The following is a 24,863-nucleotide window of genomic DNA, read 5'->3' as shown; positions in this document are numbered from 1 at the left end:
TAGAGGTATGGAAGGTATATTATTTGTCACCACTGCCCTTTCCAATTTGTCTCCCCCACTCCATACTTAATTTTTTAGAGGGCTACTTTTTGAATTATAGAAGCACAGGGCAGAGATTAGATTGGGGAAGGAGAAAGAGGGTTGGGGATTTCTTACTTGTTCCTTTCTGACTTTGGAGATTCGACTCTGATAGTATCCACATTCTTTTTTCTCCTAGACTCAAGCTATCATTGCATTCCAGGAGCTCACTTTCTCCCCTTACGCCTTCAGGACTGGAGCTGATGTTGCTATCTCTGCTTGCTCCAGCTCCTGTTGGCTTCCTAAATCCTGCCCAAACCTCAATGAACTTTCCTTCATTAACCTCTCTCTACTTGAGCATTTGATTTGATTTTGTTTTCTGTTGGGGACTTCGCTGATGATAAAAACAATAATAGTAATCTTAATAGTCTAGGAGTTATGGAATACCACATGTTGGATATTGTACTAGTGTTTCATATGTGTTATTTAATTGAATCTTTAAGAAATTCTTATGGGATATGTATTATTTCTCTTAATATGGATTAAATTGAGGTTTAGAAAGGGCATCATTGTGCAAGATCTCCCCAGCTAGTCAGGCAGCATCAAGACTCTAAACCTAGTCTGTGTGACTCTGGAGCCCTTGCCCTTCTTAATCTACTCTCAGATGCTGCCTGTTTGACGAGACATGGGAGATTGTGCCTGAAGTGTAAGAACAGCAAATATAAATCTTTAAATGGTGGTCTGTAACTAGATAAATAAGGAAAGTGGTAGTATTTAGTTCAATTCCACATATCTTTATCAATTTTATTTTTTTTAAAGGTTTTATTTACTTATTTGACAGACAGAGATCACAAGTAGGCAGAGAGGCAAGCAGAGAGGAGGCGGGAGAAGTAGGCTCCCTGCTGAGCAGAGAGCCAGATTCGGGGCTCGATCCCAGGACCCTGAGATCATGACCTGAGCTGAAGGCAGAGGCTTAACCCACTGAGCCACCCAGGTGCCCCTATTTTATTTTTTAAAAAAGATTTTATTTATTTATTTGAGGGAGAGAGAGAGAGTTAGCCTGAGTGATGGAGAAGGGCTGAGGGAGAGGGAGAAACAGATGCCCCACTGAGCAGGGAGTCGGATGCAGCGCTCAATCCCAGAACTCTGGGATTAGGATTTGCCAAATACAGACACTTAAATGACTGAGCCACCCAGGCACCCCCACAAATATTTGAGTTGTTACCATATGCTCAGCATTATTCTAGGATTTGAGAATGTAGAGATAAAAATATTCTGTTTCTGGATGGATTTATTATTTGACAGAAGCATCAGACATCCCAAACACATAAATTAGACAATATTTTATACATGAAAATAAAAATATTTCCAGGCCACAGAGGAAGAATTTTGAAGTAGAATGGTATGAAGCTCTGGTGACTCACTGGAATTCCATGTTGATTTGGTTGAAACCTGTACACTGACCAGGGAACTGCAGTGCCGCAGGCCTGCAGGATTTACCCCGTGCCTTCCCAATGTTTTATATCCTCTTGTTGGGGGCAACAGTCGGGTGATTGCCTTTGACAACAAAACATGTATTTCTTCTTTGGGGGTTACAATGTTAGAACTTAGAGAATTATAAAATTTAACTATCCAACCTTCTGGTTATGATTAATATAGAGAAAATAAACAATGGAATAACAGATAACAGTGTATTTTTTCTTCTAAATCCATTTTTCTCTTTACAGATGTTAAAATACCAAGAGTTCAGTAGATCACAAATACCACATTTAGTCTGATATAAAACGCAGAGATTATAAGATGCACCAGCATTTTTAATAATAATCTTAAAAGGAAAAGACATTGTCATGGAATCTTTAACATGGTTCTTTTTTATGACTTAGAAGTTGTATTTTATATTTATTGAAAGAGTTGTTCCACGATTAAACTTTGTATACAAGGAATAGTCTTAGAAATACATAAAAAGAGAATGTAAACAAAATAATTTGGTTAAGATATTTCTAATTTCTTCCCTTAAAGGATTAACTTTTTTGGAAATCATTTTTTGAACTATCACTGTCTGTATTGTGTCACACAAAATTTTGGAATTGGAACTCACTTTCCTCATCTCTAAAATAGTAGTAATAATAACTTTTCTCTCAGGGTTGTTGCAAATCTTGAGTGAAATGAGATGTGCAACGTGGTTAGCATAGTACCTGGTACATAATAAACACTCAATAAAATTTGTTACTAATCATGCTATTATTATTTTTATTATATTCCTTTCAAGGTGGTATCTGAGAAGTGGCCTAAAATTGGTATAAACAAAAATCTGTTAAAAGGCAGAAAGTCATTTTGCCTCACTATTCCCCACCTGATTGCTCTAGATTATAAACTATTTTTTGATGAGGGCTACAACTAAGACCAGGCCAGCTGTTTGGCTGGTTAAGCCAATAACTTTTCTCAGAATGAAAACATATGAAGATTCCTTCATAGGAAGATAGGAATAATAATTATGTAACCCATATCTCCTCAGCAGAACAGAGAATGATAAAGAAATGTGAACACACAGTATAAGCTTTGAAATGATATACAATGGTCGTGTATTATGAATATCAATTTCATAAATACTTCTCAACTGATTAAGTCTATTTTGAAAGAAAGGAACAGAATGTTGCATTCATTTTCCAGAAAGACCACGCATTATTTCCCTGGAACCTCAAAATAAAGACTCATGAATGAGAATAACAGATTTTTTTTTCCCCCTAGCTCCCTCTACTTAAGTGCCAAATCTTGGCGTGTTAAAAGTCATTTTTCTTATCTAACCTCTGTAATCATGGGGGCAGTGCCAGTGACAAATCTGAACTGAGACGTAAATCAGCAGGTTCCAAGCAACAGCAAACAATATTCAGAGACGCCTTTGTGTTGTGGCTTCCAGTGCCCAGGATCAAAGGACTGAAGCTCTGTCTCCTGTAGCCATCAGTCGCGTGTAGGTGTGAAGACCGAAGGTAACCCCCACGCACTCTGACCCATGATGATGGGGATGCTGTAATCGTTCAGTACCTCCTCCATGTTCGGAGTTCGTGTGAATGCAGAAGGTCGCCATGTAGGAGCTCTGCAAAGATTTTTCTCATGTTTAGGCTATTGAAAATTATTTCAGCAAAATTGACTCCACCCCTCCAGTTCTCTTTTCAATTTATGATGCTTTTACTTTTTTTCCTAAGGAATAAGTACCATTGTTTTTTCCTCTGATTACTTTAAAAATAAGAAATGGTGAGATGTGGCTTAAACTAGTGCAATTTTAAAGGAGGCAACTCACCCCTCCTCGTTTTCATTCACCCTTATTTCTCTCATTTCTATTGTCTTTAGGCAAACAATTAAATGAATACATAAATAAAAATCCTCTACCCAGCTAACACAGATACTTCACAAATACTTCACCGAGAAAACTTTCATTTTAAAGTGAATACATTAATAGACAAATAATGTGTAATATTTATTTTGGCCTCATCTCCTGATTTTCTAAATTTAGGATACACTAATTTCTTTTAGGCCTCAGGCCACAAAAACTAGTATTTTCTGTCATGAATAGTGTATTCTCTCAGCTTGGAATGGGCATCTAAAAATACCTGTTCCTTATAATGGATGCTGATCTACAGAAATAGCTAAGGGTTTTAAAGGGTTACTGGCAGAAATGAAATAAATGCACGTGCAAACTTCACATAGTACCACCTCAATGTTTGTCTGAATCTTCTCTCAGTGAAATAAAATTTCAAGGAAATCTCAGGTGATTTTAGAGATGCTGTAGGAGATTTTTTGGGGGGCTCTTTATTCTCTATATATCAATATAAAATTCTCTCCATTGAACTTTTCTGCTTTTGAAGTATGTAACATCAGTGTATTTCCATTGAGGATAAAAAGAACTTTAAAAATTTCAGTATGCCTTGCTTTGGAGTTTACATTCTAATATAAACTCACAAAGAAGAAATAGAATACTTATTTATATTAACTTACAGAGAACTGCTGATTTAAAAAATAGAAGTCATTCAAATTTTAATATCAGTACTTGCTACATGTAAGTATTGTTTACAAATTACTTATGTTTTAATAAAGATATTAGGATCAGTAAAGAAGAGACAAAGAAATTTCAGACCAGAAGTTTAGGAGTAACTGGAATTTAAAAATCAATCATATATTTATAGAACTTTGTGCAGAAAATAAGTTAATGTTAATATTGGGAACTAAGTCACATGAGTTATTTGTTGCCATTATTTGCTGCCTCTTATAAAAATGTATCTCTAACTGACTTATACAAATAAATAACTTACTCCTATAACTTCTGGATAAAAACCATTTATCAGACATTAACAGGTTACTGAAACAAAATTAACATTCTTTTTCTGTTGCTATGTCTTTCATATTTTTTTCTATGCTATCTCCTACTTTGTTTTTTCCACACTGATCTTTTTTGTTCTGTATAATATTCCTTATTTGTTGTTTATATGATAACTAAATTAGTCTGCAGGTTCTCTAAACTATAGTTACATTTAGAGATGTAATTAGATTTAGGATCAGTTTAGGAGAGCAATACATCTCTAGAGATAGTTATGTGGACTTCCTAGTAGGTAAGTTCATGAGGCACATATCCCTGGTTATCAAACTTAGAGATTCAGTTTTATTTTTTCATCCATGGTTAATTTCCTCAATAGCATTTCACCCTACTAACTTTAGAACTATAAATTTAAAAAAAAAGTTTCATTTGAGTTTACAAATGGTAATTTTAAATTCTAATTTCCCCTCCCTACTTGTTGACTATGATTCTCCTGGTAAAGGCATGTTTTCAATTATTTGGTTTTTAATACAGTATATATAGAAAACAATGGTAAATATATGTTATTTTTCTCATTAATCAGTTTTAAAATATTTTGGTGCCCCACGGATCTTTAATGTTGACCAGTGAGAGTATTTTTGTTGTTATTAAGAGCGCTTACACTTTTACAGTTGACATGATTCAGTTTTTGAAGTTGTTTTCTTTATGATCCTTCAATTGTTCCATCTGATGCCAGTGGAAGCTGATTCTAGTTGACACTTTTGAGATGATCACATTAATCTTTTAGAATCCCCCTACTTTTGGAATAATAAAATGCTTCAGGTTGATCTTGTACTGTTAGTACCTGAAGACCTAGAACCAAGAATTGTTCCTAGTTCCTTGGTTATTTAATGAGAAATATCTTTAGATATTAAATTATAAATATTAGAGTTGCCCATCACTACTTGGGTGTTAGAATAAGCAAAGTTGGAAATACACATTTTTCAGGAGAAAATATTAATATGTTCACAATGATATTTTACTTTTTTTTTTTAATCTTGTAGGTGAGAAGTGGTATCTCAGTGTGTCTAATTTGGACCTCTCCCATTTTGATAAACCCTGAAGGGTTTTTTCCCCCTCATATAATCTCAAGATTAGTTGCATATTTTAAAAAGTAATGATATGTTTATATCATTTGCCTACTTTCCAGTAGATTGTTGATGCTACCCAATTTTAAAAGCTCCTTATATGTTAAAGAAGTAATTTGTGATTAATCTTTTTTTTTCCTTTTTGCAATGTATGTTTTCTTTTCTTTTTTTTTCATTTTGATAATAGTGGACTGTAATATGAACTTAAATGTCTACCTGCAAACAGTTAGTAAAACTTTAAAAAGTATATCAAAGATATGCTTCAAAGGATTCACAGATTATGAATAATTTGGAAGCCAGGATTTAAAAAAAGGTAGCCAGAAGCAGTGATTCCAGTGCTAGAAGCAGTTTTTCTGCAAGATAACTCTGCTTGTTCCTGAAGGGTGGTGAACAGGCAGAAAGTTTACCTTTCTGTTCACCACCCTTCAGGAACAAGCAGAGTTATTTTTTTTTTTTTTTTTTTTTTTTTTTTTTTTTTTTTTTTGTCTCATTGGAGGCAAAAGAATAACATTGCAATTCAGGGCTTGCCTGGAGTTAGCCAAACTGTGAAGGTTGAGGAAACAATCCTCCACAAGACCACTCTCAGGTCAGATACCAACTGGAAGTTCAGAGGGTCCTGAAATCACCCCCTCCCCAGTTTTGATAATTCTCTTGGACTCACAGAACTCCCAGAAAGCTATTTTACTCACAGTTATGGTTTATTACAGGAAAAGAGTACACTTTAAAATCAGCCAAAGGAAAAGATGCATAGGGCAGAGTTTGGGAGGGTTCCAAATATGAAGCATCTACTCTCCTTTCCTGTGGAGTCAGGGTGTGTTCTTTCTTTAACAGTGATGTAAGATAGAAGACATGGAGTATTGCCACGAAGGGAAGCTCACCTGAGCCTCAGTGTTCAGAGGTTTTATTGGGGCTCTATTACATGGTTCCATAGGTATGATTGATGGACTGATTATGAACATGGTTGAACTTAATGTCCAAAGCCCCTACCTTTAATCCCATGACTGGTCTCTTTGGCCTGGAAACTCTATCATAAGACTATTGGGTGCAACTTGTTCCACTGCAATAATATCTTATGTGGCCAGAAACTGCCCTAATAAAGGCACTCTATAAGGAATGGTACAAGTTATCTCCTAGAAGCTGATGTAAAGATCTAAACTCTTTTTTAAACATTTCTGAATTCTTTACAACATAAGGGCTCAATAAGGAAAAGAAACTCTGTTAAACCTTCCACACATTGACGTGAGATTGCGAAAGTCCACTCTCTTTAGAGTAAGAATGAGCACACTTGAAAGAGTCCGTATAGGAACTGAGGTCCTATAATAATTTATATCAATTCTGATAAATGAATTAACTGATATGTAATTGCTACTTCCCTTGGCCATTTACCAAAAGGAAACTCAAAAACCATACAGAATGCTGTGAAGTGTGTAAACCTGGTGATTCACAGACCTGTACCCCTGGGGATAAAAATATATGTTTATAAAAAATAAAAAAATAAAAAAAAACCATACAGAAGAAAATAATAGCTAAAACTCGGACATTTTTTACATTTTAAAATATTCAATGAAGATACCTAATCAAGAATAACCAAGCATACAAAAACTTATGATAACTACAATATAAAACAAATAAATAAAAGACAGTAGGAGCAGATCCATATGGTATTAAGATAATAAATATAGATAAAGACAAAGACAAAGGTTTAAATATATATATTAAGTGACATATTAGACAATATTGATAAATCTTGAAGAGAACTGAAACCATAAAAACTAACCAATGGAAGAGTGACAATCTATATACAAGTATAACTTTAGAAATTAAAATGGAAAAATTAGTAGAAAAGTTTATAGAAGTAAGTATAAGTGAAGAAAAAATTGCTAAACTAAAAAGGGGACAGAAAAAAATACCCAGAATGAAGTATGTAGAGATAAAGGTATGTAAAACACTCACAGCCACACACATAAACATTAGAGGTGTCAGAGTAGAATCACTACAGAAGCACCTATAGAGCCTGGAAACTTACCATCAGGGTTCCAGCACTTGTCTAAGACTCTTCTGTATCATGCATGGAAGAAATTAATATGTAAGGAAAAAAAAACATTAAAACTACCGGTAGTGACCAGCATTGCCTGATGATTGCTGGGATAGGGGTTTTTCTTCAAAATGTAGACAGTGATTTCCTAGGCATGACTGAAAGTGTAATGGCTATAAACTCTAGAGTATTCAACTTTAACTTTGAAGTTAGGTTCATTTAAAAATGAAGAGGTAGACAAAAATTTTTCTTACATTTTATGGCTATGCTTATCATTGTGGTTAACTATTCTGGAATTCGAATTCCAAAGTTGTTTTCTCTATATGTTTGTTGGCAACAAGAAAAAAAAAAATTGGATGATATTTGGAAGGTGGAAGGAAAGCAACACTTGCATCCAGTTGGTGCAGTCTACCAGATACTCCCAAAGCTCAGGCATCTGGGGCTGAACTCATGGTTCAACATGCTGACTTTGGGCACCAGTCAACACTAAAACTCACCCAGATTCCACAGGACCTTCTCCTTCAGCTTATTGTACCTGTGGGCCAGGTATATGCGGATTGGTGGAGAAGATGTCAGCTTCTTCAGAGCTCCCACATGGTCAAGGCTGCAGGTGGTGAGGGTCAGATTCTAGTTTGTGTTCAATGATTCTAGCTGGCCCGATCTTTCCCTGCTTCATGTGCAGCTTTCCTTCCCTACTGATGTCCTTGATAACATACAATAACTTCTAATCTACCATCAGAAGCAGAAGCAACAATTTTCTATAAACTTCTTCACCAAGAACTACAAATATGGAAGATCTAAATTTTAAAACAAATTGCTTTGTGGTTTCCTCCCTGCTAAAACCTTAACTGATGCTGAAATTGATACTAATATAGTTTTAGCTCCAGGAAAATAAAACCTTAAGGAAGAGTTATATACATATTTTCAGGGATATCTGGAATTCATCCTCTAATAGAATTAAAATTAATACTTCATTAATATCACTGTTGCAAGTGACAAAGTGAATATTGGTAGTCCATGACACACAATGACAAAACAGTGGCTTAAATGATTATGAAGACACCTAAAATCAAATGTCTATAGAAGGAAAAACTTTAAACCAAGTAGTGCTTATTTGGAACATCATTTTTATGGAAATAAAGACCAAGATGGAGTTTGTTGTTTACTTGAGATTGCACTAGAGAACTTAAAGAAAGAAAATAAATAATTCTGGGCTTTAATTTCCTACCTTAAATTATGGATAAGAAAGCAAAGTTTCAAGACTTTGCTTTAAATAAAGACCTTTAATTCTTGTGGATACAGGGCAGAGATTTCTGAAAACCAAACCTCAAGTGTAATCATGAAAGTGTCTGCTTTATAGAACAAGATGGACTCATAAAATCACATGGTTGCATATATTAAATGTAGGAAATTCACTGGAGGAGGATTTGACTTTGAAAAAGGGGAGAGCACATATGAAAAGATTCAATAAAATTAGATACCTTAAAACTAAATTTTCCTGACCCTGAGCCTAAGCCTAAATTTCCTGGGTAGCAGTACCTCTTCCCACCCTAACTGAGGGTTAGGGTAGGTTATCTCTCTTTGGATGGTTGTCTCTCTTTGCTTTAAGAACCTACAATGGCCATCCCTGGAGTAACAAGGAAACATTGATTCTTCTGATGATGTACCTTCACCAATCTCATTGCTTTTGGATCTATAACCAGATATAACCAGATTCAAGTACCAGAGGAACCAAAGGCAATATGCAGATAAAAATAAACATGAGATTGACTATTCCAGATATGGGAATAAGTCCCAAATATGCTTGGCAAAGTGGAAGAATATAATGTTGGATCAAACTGAATTTGTTGTTATGTTTGCATTAAGCAAAGAATTTAGAGTGAATTTATCATGAAAGACTCTCTCTTAATTCTTTATATTTTTCAGAATGACTAAAGATTATTTGCTTCACCAAAGCTGTGAGAAATATATCCAGGAAGACATTCTAGTATCCTTGATGATCTTGGGATTGGCTATTCTCTGTAGGCCAGTAATGACAGTGGGAACTACTACAATTGAAGTGGAGTCCCTGATGAAGGGATGATGCATCCTAGGGGTTAGGGACCAGCCTGTGGTATTTAATTTCCAGAGGCAAATTAGGTACAGTTATTATAAAAATTTCTACAAATGCTTACTAAATAAAACCGAAAAGGTTGTAAGAATGACTTGAAGTTCAGATATCAGTGGTCTTGGCCAATTGTTTATGGTATTCTTAAAACTGAAAGCAGTCTACTAAAGTCTTACTTGTTAAGATAAATGGAAAAGCTTTAGTATGGTGAACAGAATCGTGACCTGAATCACAACAGTTGCAACCTCTCAACAAATTCTCATACCTGAGCCCTTTCATAAATTCAGAGTACCTTGCATAAAGAGGAGACTGGATCCCTTAAGGGAGGAACTTTCTACACATTTAAAAGTGTATGCTATAAATCTTGCTTATGGCCTTCCCAAAAGGGATCTACAAACATTTAGATGGTAACTGTGCACTAGAGAAAAGTATATAAAAAGCATTTATGGGTATTATTGTACAACAGCTCTGAACAGCCACTACTCTTCAGAGACCCAAACCAATCTGAATAAGGTGGAGGCCAAGGGGTTAGTAAGTTCTAGTTAAGGTCCATCTCACAGAGGGCTCAGTGGGCTCCTGGATTAACCTTGTGGTTATTTCTTCAGTCAGGAAATCATATTGGAATATACATGCTCACCAACAGACAGAATCCAAAGAATGATCATTTCTTTTTTCACCACAGATCTTACTAAGGAGTGATTTTATTTCCTCTTAAAGAAGTTTTGAGGCCATTATGTTAAGAAAGGCCATGTGTAAATTACTAGAACTGCCTCTATCTATCAGATAGATGTTACATTGAGAAGGTTTGCAGAAATTTGTGCCATTATCAAAGACCTGAAAGATTAATGGCATGGTGAATATTACCAAAGACTCATTCAACTCACCTGTTTGGCCTGCACTGAAGACAGTTGGATTTTGTAGAATGATAGTGGATTGTTATAAATTTAATCAGGTGGTGACTTCAGATGCATCCACCATTTCGGATCTGATTTTGATATTGGAGCAAATAGACATGCTCATCATCATGTGGCATGTTTCAATTGATGTAATAAATCCTACTTTGACTTGTATATGCTATTTTTTTTTTACTGGGAACTGTTTGCTTTTACCTGACAGGAATAGAAATATATGTTTAATCTCCTACCCTAGGACAATATCAAATTCCTAGCCCAATATCATAATCTTGTACATAGATACTTTGATGGTCTCTCAAAACTAGAGCAACACTAGGCTGTTCAATTAATGATCTGATTCTCACATGGCATGGTGAGAAGGAAGACACAACTTTTCCAGACACATTGATAATACACATGTGTGCCAGATGGAAGGAGGTAAATGCCACAGAAATTCAGTAGTCTACCACTTCAGTGAAATTTCTAGAGTCAAAGCATCTGGAATATGTCAAGATATGATTTTCAAGGTGAAGGAAATATTGATGTAGCTGCAAATTGGCTCATGTTTATGGAATTTATTGATTCCCATGATTATCATCACACTGAGGAAGCTAGCAAGATAGAATAGTGAAAAAGCCTTTAGGAGATTCAGTTACTATGCCAGATGGGCACATCAAATTCTGGGGTAGAAATAGTATCCCCTAGGATGTGATGTCTGTTAAAAATCAGTGACCAATATTTAGTGCTGTTTCTCCCATAGCAAACATTCATAACTCAGGAAACTAGGCATAAAATTTGGGGGTAATTCTCCTACTATTACCCCTAGTAAATAAACCGTTAGTGGAAGTTTTGCTTTCTGTCCTCATATCTTTGAGTTCTGCTACTTGAAATGTCTTAGTTCTCCAAGAATAAATATTCTCACAAGGGAACACAATTGTTTTATTTAACTAGAGGTTGAGATTACCACCTGGCCACTTTAGAATTCTCATGACAGTGAATCTGTTGACAAAAAGGGAATTACTATGCTCTCTGGGATAACTGATCCTGACCCTTCAGTGGAAATCAATTTGCTACTATGGGGTAAGGGGACATAAGCTGGAATGAAGTAGATACCACAGCTACCCTCTTAGTGCCCCATGTTCTGGGATAAAGTTAGTGGAAAACTGCAAGTACTCAATTGGGGCAGGACTGCTATCGCCCAGACCTTTCAGAAATGAGGGTTGTGATGTCTTCTGAAGCAAGGATCCATGAATTGCTGAAGAGCTCACTGAGTGCAGAAGAAGGACAGAAGTGTCAACATAAACATCAGCTACACAAACATACTTGGACTTTTCTTCCTTATATTTATATGAATATGCATGCATAAACTCATTCTTCTTTTTAAATCCCATAATCCTTATAATTTAATATAAAGTCTTTTAATAATACTTAACTCTATTCAACATGTAAAATGTGCCTTGAGGGGTGCCGGGTGGTACAGTGGGTTAAAGCCTCTGCATTCGGGTCAGGTCATGATCCCAGGGTCCTGGGATCAAGCCCCACATCAAGGTTTTCTGCTCAGCGGGGAGCCTGCTTCCACCTCTCTCCTCTCCCTGCCTGCCTCTCTGCCTACTTGTGATCTCTGTCAAATAAATAAATAAATAATATTTTAAAAAGTAAATACAAAAAAAAAAAAATGTGCCTTATACAGAAAAGAAAAGATGGATCATCCATCTTTTTATTCAGTCTACTGATTCAATTGTTAATCTCACCATCCATCCAAAAAAGGGACAAAGTGACTTTGGGACTTTTATCCTCTTTTGGAAAAAGAGTTAGTGTGTTTTTGTTTGTATGAAGTTCAGTTCCTTCTTGGAGTGTGACTTTGCTTGTATCTTTCTTTAGGGATTAAGTATAGTTAAAAGATGTGTACATGTATCTCCAGTTGACAAAAAGAGAATGGGGTTATTTTCCCACTTTTTCAATTTAGCTATATCAAACAACACTTACTAGAATTCTTTTCCAATATAGTTTCAGGTTAGGGTTGTGTTGAAAGTTTAACTAAACTACTTCATAATATTGCTACCTCAGCATCCATTTTGTGTAGCCAAGTAGCCTGCAGGGGTCTTGAACTGATGCCAGCTCCTCCTGTGTACACATGCTGTAGATAACACCCTCAAGAGCCACAAGTAAACGTGATGGGATTCCTGATATTCTGATATCCTAAAATGGCTCCAACATTCTCCTTTGTTGTAGGCACTCTCTCCTGCCTCCCAAGGCCTTCTCCTTATACTCCCCTTAGATAAGGTCCCCAGGAACCTTATCAAAACCCCACTTCTTTTTTAGGTTTGATTTTATCTCAGCTTGGGAAGCCCAAAAGCACTCTCCCATTAGGCCCTAATGAAAGCATGTGCCGCAGGTTCTGCTGGACTCTTTCTGTTGAAACTCTGCCTCAGTGTCCCTATGTGGCCCCTTAAGGAATGCTGTGTACTTCCTCCAGGACCTATGAGTAGTAAACTTCTCTATTTTGATTCCTTTGTAGTCTTCTGTTGAACCCTGGCTCACTAACACCCTGGGTTCTGTTTAACAAATTTTAACAGAGTCACAGTGGATTCCTACAAAGGAAATTTCAGTGAGATTTTGAGGGGAGTAAAGAGCAGTCATTCCTCCTGAAGGTCAGAATTTGGCCTCAGGCAGCACGGCAGCTTTTTTTTTTTTTCCCCCTAAGTATTCACTGTGTTTATTTATTTATTTTTTTAATTTTATTATTTTTTAAAATTTTTTATTTTTTATAAACATATATTTTTATCCCCAGGGGTACAGGTCTGTGAATCACCAGGTTTACACACTTCACAGCACTCACCAAAGCACATACCCTCCCCAATGTCCATAACCCCACCCCCTTCTCCCAACCCCCCTCCCCCCAGCAACCCTCAGTTTGTTTTGTGAGATTAAGAGTTACTTATGGTTTGTCTCCCTCCCAATCCCATCTTGTTTCATTGATTCTTCTCATACCCACTTAAGCCCCCATGTTGCATCACCACTTCCTCATATCAGGGAGATCATATGATAGTTATCTTTCTCTGCTTGACTTATTTCGCTAAGCATGATACGCTCTAGTTCCATCCATGTTGTCGCAAATGGCAAGATTTCATTTCTTTTGATGGCTGCATAGTATTCCATTGTGTATATATACCACATCTTCTTGATCCATTCATCTGTTGATGGACATCTAGTTCTATTACAAAGCTGTCATCATCAAGACAGCGTGGTACTGGCACAAAAACAGACACATAGATCAATGGAACAGAATAGAGAGCCCAGAAATAGACCCTCAGCACGGCAGCTTTTGAATATGGTTAGTGATGTCTTGTTGAAGTAGACCAGCAGTCTTTGGAGCTACCAAAGATCTCCTCAGGCCCGTTTTTGGGTGAGGTGATTGTGCCATTTGGCGGCAGAGGACGTCAACTTCTGCAGATTATATAGGTCACTGAGGATGGAAATGGTGAGAGAAGTGATTTCAATTTCTGTTTTTCCTCAGGTGTTCCAATTTCTCTGAACTCCCTCCCTTCGCATCTGGCTGTTTTTCCTGAAGGTTGGCTCTGCTGTTCTAGTGTGTCATCTACTACCTGAGTCAGAGGCAACTGCCTTTCATGGACATTTTACCAGTTTCAATAATTTCATTAGGTTTCATCACTCCTGGTGTCCTATGAATTTACATAATTCCCAGTAGTCCTATTTTCCTAAATAAACCTATGATGGTTATTTATGTGTCAACTTAATAGTCCATAGGTGTCCAGATATTTAATTAAATGTTGTTCTGGGTGAGTATGGGTAAGGGTGTTTCTGGGTGAGATTAACAATTGAATCAGTAGACTGAATAAAGCAATGTAGGACTGAATTTCACAATGTAGGAGGACATGATCCAAGTCGTTGAAGGCCTGAGTAGGAAAAAAAAAAAGGCTGAAGAAGAGAGATTTTCTCTCCTTGTTTGATTGTCTTTGAGGTGGAATATCAGTGTTATCCTGCCTTGGGTCTCATGCTAGGACTGGAATTTATACCAGTGATTCTCCCGATTCTCTGGCTTGCAGACTCAAAATAGAATTATACCACTCAACTGTCCTGTGCTTGCTGCTTGCTAACTTGCAAATCTTGGGACTTCTCATTCTCCATAATCACACAATTCAATTCTATGTAATAATTGCGTCTTTATCTTTCCCCCTCTCTCTGAAAATAAATATATATAAATATAGTATATGTAATATACCAATTTTATATATATATATACACACACATAATATTTTGCCTATTTCTCTGAATAACCTAAAAGAGTACAAAACCTTGACAAACACATATTCTACATAAATAATCTGTAATGTAGATCTTTAAAATCTATAAAAGTACTCCAGTACTTCTTTTAGTATGTCTGTAATTTATGAAGATTGAGTAAAATTTTGAGTGCCGTATTTCAGGAAAGATGTTTAAAAGCTTAAATCAAGAAATTTTAGAGGCAGAAGGACTAAAAGGTTTATGGAATCCCTCTTTCCCATATGTCCCTCAAAAGAAATATCAATAATTATCTACAAAATAAGCATAATATGTCCAACTATATTCTAATTATTTCCAAGATAATTATTTCAATAAATAAAAAAATACACATCTTAAATGCCAAATACTTTCACATTTCCTTTATCTCGCACCCTTTGATGTTCCTGTTTTTTTCTAGTACACTAAGCACACATGTTTAGTCTAACTCTAGGAAATTGTAGTAGACTGCAAAAATAGTTCTAATTTTCCTCTCTATATATCTACCACCTTTGTAAGGTGACATTGCAGCTCCTTCCATGAAGAGGTGGAATCTTTCCCATCTCTTGAGCCTGGGCTGATTCTTAACAAGTTTTGATCAACAGAATATAGTACAATGGTGTGGATGCCAGTCCTAAACTTGGGTCTCAACTGTCTTGTGCTGCTTCTTTCTCTCAGTGACCTGCGAATCTGAGCTAGCCTGCTAGGAGTTGAAGACCATGTGGAAGAGAAGCCATTTGCCCCAGCTGATGCTTCCTAATCCTGTCTACTACTGGTAAATACTAAAACATGTGAGCAAGCCTGGCCAACATTGCCAGAGCTGTTTACCAGACCCACAACTGCCCAGGTATTTAAGAATAAGTCCAGCTGAGACCAAAAGAACTTTATGACATATAAACTCATGAGGGATAAAAACTGGTTTTTCTTTCAAGCTCCTTTGCATTGAGGTGATTTGTTACATTGCAATGGCTGAGAGAGAAATCCAGCACTGGACATTATTAAGCAGAAGTATATACAGTGATTAACCTGTCAAGAGGTCTGAAAATCAAGCTGTATGAGAATGGATTGAAAGGATTAGGATATTTAGCATAGAAAGCAAAAATATTAGGAGGGACATAGTGGCTTCCCCCAAATAATTGGTGAACTGGTATGTAAGAGGGGATTATGTTTACCCATCATAAATTTAGAAGGCTAACAGTAAACATTGGCAGATATTAAGATGATGAAAGATGTTGTAATAGAGCTAGATAGATTGTAGAACTTCCTCAAATTTATTTGGTGGCGATGGGGCCTCACAGTTCAGTTAGTTTTTGTCATTAGAAATGTTCATAGAGAATGGATGACCTTTTCACAGGTTTGTTTTGGAAGGCAAATTTCCTCTTTGGCTTGAAGTTTTGACTAGGTAACATATAACATTACATTAAGTCTAAATTTGTAGGTGTGGTGAGAATTTATATGTTTCTTTTCATTAAGTATGCTTTTCATAATTTTCAATATTCAGAAATTTATATTGTTTAAATACTACTAATAAAACTGTTTGATTTTTTATTCATTTTTATTTGAATTGATAATATCATAACTATACTCCCAGTAGAATCATCTGAAAATCTATCCAACACCTTACCATTGATAGAGCTGTTAAAATGTGTTCTCAGTTCCAAATAATTCATTTCAAAGAGACTGTTGGGTTACAACCAATTTTGAAAGTGAAGACAAAAATTCACACAGAAGTAATATAAGAAATTTATTTCTGTTTCTTTGCTCAACAAATATCTATTGATTTCCTGTTATTTGCTAGACACTGATTCAAGCACTGGGGTATGTTAATAAACAAGTGAAGGCATTACCTTTAGGAAGCTTATCTTTTGGTAAGGAAGGAAAACAGTAGACAAATAAGAATTCCATTTATCGTGCGTTGGTTCACAACCCTGTCAGGAGCTTAGGAGGTATACTTGAAACTGGCCCTCATATTCGGAGGGCAGGAAGAGACCAAAGAAAGGTACAGGCCATTCTAATTGGGAAGTGGCAGTTTTACTAAGCAAAGGGAACTTACATACAGGGCTTTTTGTTGGTGGCAGCAAGACAAATGGGCTCCCACACCCACCTACCAAATCTTAAAAATTTGAATAGGGGCCTTAATGGGTTCAGTTACATATATCATACAGGGGTTCTTGACACCACATGCCTGTCTAAAGGCTCTATCTTTGGAGTAACATCTAGGGGCAGGAAAAGCTAGTGGAATCCACATTCCAAGGATAGGCAAGGGAATGAAGATGTCAGGGCCTACTAAGCTCATGGGTCGTTTGGCAGTCAGGTCTTTTTGATGATGTTCCCCAACATTGTGAAGTAGTGACAGTGCTAAGAAGAAAAAATAAGCATGGTAAGGAGATATAAATTAGGGGATGAGTCAATATTTTGGAAAAATGACCACAGAAGTCCTCTGTGGGGAGGTGTTATGAGAGCACAGGCCTGACTGAAGCTGGAAACAAACCTAGTAAACAAGGGGAATGATTTACCAAACAGATGGAAAGATGGGGAAGAAGTTTTGCTAGATATGGACAATGAAATGCAAGAAAGGCTACATACTGAAATGAGGTGAGGCAGAGGAGAAGAAATTAGAGTAGTAGAAGTGGCTAGTTTATGTGAAGCATCATAGGTCATGATTAGAACTTGGTATTTTATTTAGATTATGATATAAAACCATTGGAAGTTTGATATTAGGCACTTGACAGGATATGTGTTCTATTTCATGTGTTCACTCTTGCTTTTGGGAGAACATAAAGCTATGGTGGGGTAGAGTTAGGGGCAGGGTTAATTGGTCCTTGACCCAACTGCTTTAATATCCATTCTTTCCTTTCTCAAGTTCTGCCTTTGTACTATATTTTCTAGGCTTTTTTATGAGACAGCTGGGTGAGACACTGACAAGTAGATGGAAGAGAGAAGACAGGACATTTTTTCAATCTTCTTTCTTTCTGCCTCATCACTGTCAATGAGCTAAGTGAATTATGGTGGTTCTACTTTTCCTGGCATCAGTAGTGAGTACACTTTTGTGCAATGGTTATGTCTCTTATTTTTTTTTCCCCATCCACCAAGAAACTATAACTTTATTAATAATAGAAATATTATACAAATTTCAAACCAAGCTGCTGTTATTCTTTTGAAACAGCAAAAAAAAAAAAAAAAAAAAAAGTCCTCATTTTCAGACAGCTACATTGTTAACTCTGTAATAACACTTACAGTATCATTACTGTAGTTCTTCAGGGATTGGGTTGCCTTTGATTTTGACATATTAGTTTGTGACATGACACATTCTATGTCCTTAACCTCCACACCTGTTTCATCAACCTTTTCCTCTTCACTCTCCTCTTGTACCATTGGAGACTATATGTTTTCTTGAATGTCTGAGACAGCTTCACCTTGAAATTGAATTTCTCAGTACTTGCTAGTTGTGCCTGCTGAGATAACTCTTTGATCTTGGCTTCCCCAAAAACTATGCAGGCATCTGAAGCTGGGTTCTTGTAGACATCTGGTTTTGTGATGACAAAGAAGATATTCTTAGATTTCCAGATAGTGACTCTCCTAACCCCTGTAACCTGTCAAAAACCCACTTTGGATATAGCCTTCTGTGCCTTCTTTTCACTTCAGCTCTGTTTTGCTTTACTGACTGGTTCTTCATTGATTTCAGCTGTGGCTGCCAGCTGGGCTTATTGTGTGGTCGCCTGTGTGGAATCCTGTTCCTCAAGCTCTGGTACTGATTCATCACTGTCAGATTCTCTTCCAGACTCTGTCTCAGCCTGAGGCCCTGGCAACTCCTGCTCTGTAGCAGGCATGGTTTCTGTGGCTTCACCAGGCATTGCATTTTGTGCAGTAAGTGCAGAACCAAACGGTGGAAGAAAGAGAATGAGTCATGCCTCTTCTTTTTTGAAACTCAACCTATGATATGGGTGAGGGATTCTCCAACGTGATTTGTTTGTCTAGTTGGGCTCTGACCTGACTGAAACAAGAAGTGAAGCTGAAGCAGGAATACTGTCGTGAGACTAGTCCAGTAATCTAGGCAAGAGAAGAACAGGTTGTACAAGTTATTGTCACAGAATGGATAAGGTGAAAAATGATGGAATTTGGTATCTCTTTTGATGGTAAAACTCACATAGTTTAGTGATACAATAAAAGAAAAGAAATATAATGTCTTCAGTGTTTAGTTTGAAAAACTAGGTAAAGGCGGTATTGTTGCTAGGTATGGAGAAGATTGAGGAAGGAAAAGATCAGGAGGGGAGGGTGTATAAATCAGGAGTTCTATTTGGTAAACATTAGCATTGACATAGCTATCTGGGATCTAAGAGGATCAAGTAGAAAGTTCAATATGTGAGCCCAGAGTTTAGGAAAGCACTTCAGTTTAGAGAACTGCTGGCTGGGTGGGTAAGATTATTGGTATAATAAAGTCACACAATTTGAAAAGATTACTTAGGAACTGGCTAGGCATAGAGAAAAATCCATAACCAAGGACAATGCCCTAATGCACTCCAATGTTTAGAAATTGGAGGGAGAAAAGAAACCATCCTAGGAGACTGAAAAGACACAACTAGTAAAGCAGAAGGAAAAAGAAAAAAATGGTATTTCTAGAAGCCAAGTGAAGAAAGCTTTTCAAGATGTCATGTCCAGTGGATAAAATGTCTGTGTCTACTATATCCTTCTTCCTTTCCCCTCCTCCATCTCTGTCCTTTTCTCTCTCCACTTTTTTCCTCCTCCTTTCTTTCATTGCTTTATTCAGTTATTTAACCAATATATATCAGGAGTTTGGTGGATGCACTGTGTTAGTTAATTCAGAACTCAGACAGAGGAGGCTTTCAATAAGAGTTGTTAATAATAGTCTTGTGGAAAAGGGTTAATTATTTTTTTTTCAGACTATTCCTTTAAACAAAGAATCATAGAATTTATCTTTAGAATATAAGGCATTGGTTCACCTGGAAAACAAACGCATTATTCTACGTCTTAGGAAAAGAATGAGATTTTTACCTTGCTTCACACTTTATATGCATTTACTCATACAAATAATATGTATATATGCATAAATATTTTACATTCGATTCTATCATATTTATTCACAGCATATTGCAATGAAAAAAATTTAAAAAGTTTCTCATGTATCTATTTTATAATTTTATTTTTCTGCTTGGAAATGGCAAATGCAACAGAATTTTCCTCAAAGCCCTATTTCTCTGTGACAATCCAAGGGTTAAATTAAAGGAGAAGTCAGCTTCTTGTCCTTGGCTCAGAGGAAAGCTAACTGTAGCCTTCATTTATTTCCTTCACATCCTATTTTGCTCTTTTTTCTTTTAGGACTGAGCATGTAGCCTTCATTTTTCTCATCCCCAGCCAAGATGCACAACTACAGCGGGGAGATATCCAGAATATGGGTAGGATCTAATTCTTAAAATCAAAGATAGGTAAGCTCCAAGGTTAAATTTGGAAAGCTCAGGAAATCCTAAGTGCAAACACCACCTTTCAATCACCTGCAAATCATTTCCTGCTCCCTTGTCTCTGAAAGGCAGGATTGCAGCCTCACTGTAATTTTTCTTTCTAAATTAAGCAGCACATTTCAGGTGTCTGAGAAGCAGCTGAGTGAGGAAAGGGATTTTAGTACTGGATTGCATTCAACTTTGCTACTGGTTTATTTTATCATTACATTTTTACAAATGCGGGTGAGAATTTTAGAATTTAGCTAAGGTCATTAGAAGAAGAAAATATGGCAGCAAAATAGGACTTGATGTTTTAGCATTAAAAATAGAAAATTAAAAAATATGCTTCTAAAATTCTGTACTCTTAATTCCTTTTTTTCTCAGTATAATTATGAACCGCATGTGACAAACAAGATACATTAAGCAGACTGAGCTCGGTAAAATAGTTGTATTTAACTTCAGAACTTAATTAGGGAACTTTTTGTCTTCGACCTTATTCAAACCATTAAGAGCTTATGTTTATATGTTTATATGCTTTAGTCACTAGGATTGAGATTTAAATGTAGCAGAAAAGACAAGAACCAGGCCCCACTGTTAATTTACTGTTAGCTCAGGAGAACAGCCAAGCCTCTTGAATAAAATACGAAATACATATTTTAGACTTTTAATAACATTAAGTTCTATTGTTGACTAAATTTATTTCTGAAGTATGTGTACCCAGAGTGTACCTAGAGAAATTCAATCTACAGAAGGCTTTAGTGACTTCAGATAAAAATAGTTATATTTGCTAGCTTAAGAAATAACCAGATAAAAGAATAATCTTCCCCACTTCATTTTTTTCATTAGAAGTCATATCTACAGAGACCAAGACCTTTTGTCAGGCTTTTCATCTGCCCAGTTTGTATGGATAGTGATGATACATAGTAAATAACCTTCAATGAAGGTCAAAGAGTAAAGAATTAACATTATGATATAATTGAAGGAAAACAAAAGAGGAGAGAGAGAGAACACAAAGCCTTGTAGATTCCTGGGAAAATTAGATAAAAACACAAATTTTGCTATTTATGCATTAGAAAATTAATACCACTGAGATGACATGGATATGCTCCAGTCAGTCTGCCCTGAGGTTTGAAATCCAACCACAGTACCAGAGTTACCTATATCCCTTACCTTGGGTTCCACTGGTTTTCATTCACTGATGATATCCAAACATTAGTGAAGACAATGAGCTGCTTTCAGGAGTTTAAGAGGAAAGGGAATGTGTCTATTACCAATGAAAGTCATAAGTAGATATTATCTGTGGTAGGCAGACTCTAAGATGACACCTCATAATCCCTGACTCCTCATATTCACACTCTTATGTAATCCTTTGCCTTGAGTATGGCTAGATTTGGTGATTCACTTCTAATGACTTGAATACAGCTGAAGCATTTAGATGCCAATTCAAAAAGCAGATGGCTTCTGTCCTGGGATCTGTCTTGGGATGGCTTCTATCTTGGGATCTCTCCTTCAGAATCTGTACCCTGGGATAACCAGCAGCCATGTAAGAAGCCCTGAGGATAAAGGATAAAGCCACAGGCCAGGAGCTGATACTTCTAGTCTTCTGCTAGCAAGGACCCAGAGACCTGTGAACAGCTACCTGAGTGTACTTCAAAGTGAACTCTCCTCCAGCTGAATACTTATATGTCTACAACCTTAGATAACACCGTGATGCAGACTTCTGAGAGAGTAGGCCATAAACACCCAACTAAACCACAGCAAGATCTTGACTCACAGAGATGATAAATGTTATTTAAAGCTGTTAAATTTGGGGGCAATTTGTTATACAACAATAGATAACAAGTAAAGTATCTTTTTTTTTTTTTTTAAGCTTTTATTTATTCAAGAGATAGAGTGACCAAGAGTGAAAGAGAGCATGAGCAGTGGGAAGAGCAGAGGGAGAAATAAACTTTCTGCTGAGTAGGGATCCCAATTCAGGGCTGGATCCCAAGACCCTGCATAAAGACCTGAGCAGAAGGTAGATGCTTAACGGACAGAGCCACCCATGTGCACCAACAAGGAAAGCATCATTATGCATTCTCCACTTAGTTGTCTAACCTACCTTTATTTGATAAAATATAGGATCTACCTCCATTAACCCAATTACTTAAAATAATTATATTATAATAACATAAAGATATTGAACTATTGCCTTCCCTAAAGAGTAGCTTACTCATTTAATATCATTTACTCATTTTAATACCTGTTTAAGAGCTCTATGAAAATAATAATTTGTTTCTGAATTCCGGGTTCCATTTTCTTCCCTTTGCAACCATCTAGTCCAGAATAGAGACATCATGGAATTCAGCTATGAACTACCTATATTGGTTTTTAAAAAATCTATCCATCTCTTTCTTTATTAGCACTGTAAATTTATGATAAAAGTATTTTTTCCATTAAAGTAAGAAAAAATAATATGAAATGAAATACAATGATCTCAAGTAAAGATAGAATTACCCCCAATAAAAGTAGTTCTTCTTTATTCTTTCCCTATCTGTATTATTATTTATTCTTTATGATATTTTTACTTATCTTAGAAAGAGACATTTCTTAGATACTGAAGTTGAATCATCTGGTAACTAAAATTCTTTTGTAGAGTGATAAGAAACAAGGAAAATTTTCTAATTTCTTCCCAACTATGAAGTTGTAAAATCTTTACAATTGAGGAGAATAATTTCTCATTATGGTGGCAAAATAGTTTTTTTTAAGAACAGAAAATATTTTATTAGCAAAGTAGGTCACAGCATAATTCTCTGAGCATAGGGCACTATGGAGGAGAGGGGAGAGTACCACTACATCAGAATTTGGATCTATCTATATAATAGCTGGATGTCTCTTCCTTATTACTTCAAATTGACAAACTTTAGCTAGCCTAAAGAAGAAAAAAAAGAGAAAACACAAATAAATAAAATCAGAAATGAAAGAAGAGACATTACAATCAATGCCACAGAAATAAAAGGATCATATGAGACTACTATAAACAATTATGTACCAACAAACTGGATAATCTAGAAGAAATGGAAAAATTCCTAGAAAGACACAACTTGCAAATACTGAATCATGAAAGAATAGAAAATATGAACAGACTAATTACAAGTAAGATGACTGAATTCATAATCAAAAACTTCTTAACAAAGAAGAGTCCAGGACCACATGGCTTCATTTGTGTATTCTATCAAATATTTAAATAAGAATTAACACCAGTCTCTCTCAAACTCTCCAAAACAATGAAGGGGAGAGAACACTTTCAAACTAATTTTTGATCTCAATATTACCCTGATAGAAAAGACAAACAGAGACATCACAGGAGGAAAAAAAAATATATAGGACAGTATCTCTGATGAATATAGATGTAAAAATTCACAACAAAATAGTAACAACCTAATTCAACAGAATATTACAAGGATCATACACCAATACTAAGTGGGATTTGTCCCTCAGATGCAAGGATGGTTCAACATACAAAAATTAATGTTATGCATCACATTAGCAGAGTAGACGATAACAATTACCTGGTCATCTCAAAAGATGCAGAAAATTTTGATACAATTGTCATTCCCTCATGATAAAATCTCTTAACAATGAGAAATATAAGGAAAGTGCCTCAACATAAAAAAGGCCATTAGTGACAGGCCCAGAGCAAACATCATTCTCAATAGTGAAAAAGTGAGAACCTTTTCTCTAAGATAAAGAATAAGGTAAGAATGCCCACTCTTACCTCTTGTACTCAACATAGTACTAGAAGTCCTAGCGAGAGCAATTAAAATAAGAAAAATAAATAAAAATCATGACCAGGGAGACTGACATGGGGCTCTGGGCTCCATTGCAGGACCCTGGGATCATGAACTGAGTTGAAGGCAGGTGCTTACCTACTGAGCCACACAGACACCCCAGGAAATAACTTTCTCTAAACACTGACATAATTGTATATGTTTAAAAGATCTTTATATTGAAATAAACTGATATGTCTTGATTTTGGAAAAAATAAAATAAATAAAAATAATAAAAATTTTTCAAAATCATCCAAATTGGAAAGAAAGCATTAAAATTGTCCCATCATCAACATACAAAATTCAGTTGTGTTTCTATACAGTAACAGCAAATTATCTGGTGAGGAAATTAGAAAAAAAAGTCCCATTTATAACAACATTAAAAAGAATAAAATACTTAAGAATAACCTAACTAAGTTGGTGAAGGACTTGTATACTAAACATTACAAAACACTAATGAAAGAAACAGAACAAATATACAGAGAGTCATGTCATGTTCATGGATTGACAGACTTAATATTGTTAAAATGTCCATACTGCCCAGGGCAATCTACAGACTCAATGCTATCTCCATCACAAAGAGTTTTATTTTTTTACAAAAATAGAGGGACATCTGGGTGGCTCAATCTGTTAAGTGTCTGACTTGATTTCAGTACAGGTCATGATGTCAGGGTTCTGAGATTGAGTCCCATGTTGAAGATTCTCTCTGTCTCTCCCTCTCCCCCTTACCTTCTCTCTCTAAAAAAAAAAAAAAAAAAAAAGGACAAGGGTCCCAAAATATACAATGGGGATCTTTAATGGTGTTGGGAAAACTGAATATCCACATGC

General features: G+C 36.0%; 1 pseudogene; it reads right to left on the bottom strand.

The window, feature by feature from the left end:
• Positions 1-17,977: 17,977 nt before the first annotated feature.
• On the bottom strand, positions 17,978-18,624 carry LOC131819596 (nascent polypeptide-associated complex subunit alpha-like; annotated as a pseudogene).
• Positions 18,625-24,863: the final 6,239 nt, after the last annotated feature.

This window comes from Mustela lutreola, chromosome 1 (genome assembly GCF_030435805.1).
Source record: "Mustela lutreola isolate mMusLut2 chromosome 1, mMusLut2.pri, whole genome shotgun sequence".
Taxonomy (NCBI): domain Eukaryota; kingdom Metazoa; phylum Chordata; class Mammalia; order Carnivora; family Mustelidae; genus Mustela; species Mustela lutreola.
Note: the sequence above shows the minus strand (reverse complement) of the source record. Positions and strands in the feature narration are given on the sequence as shown.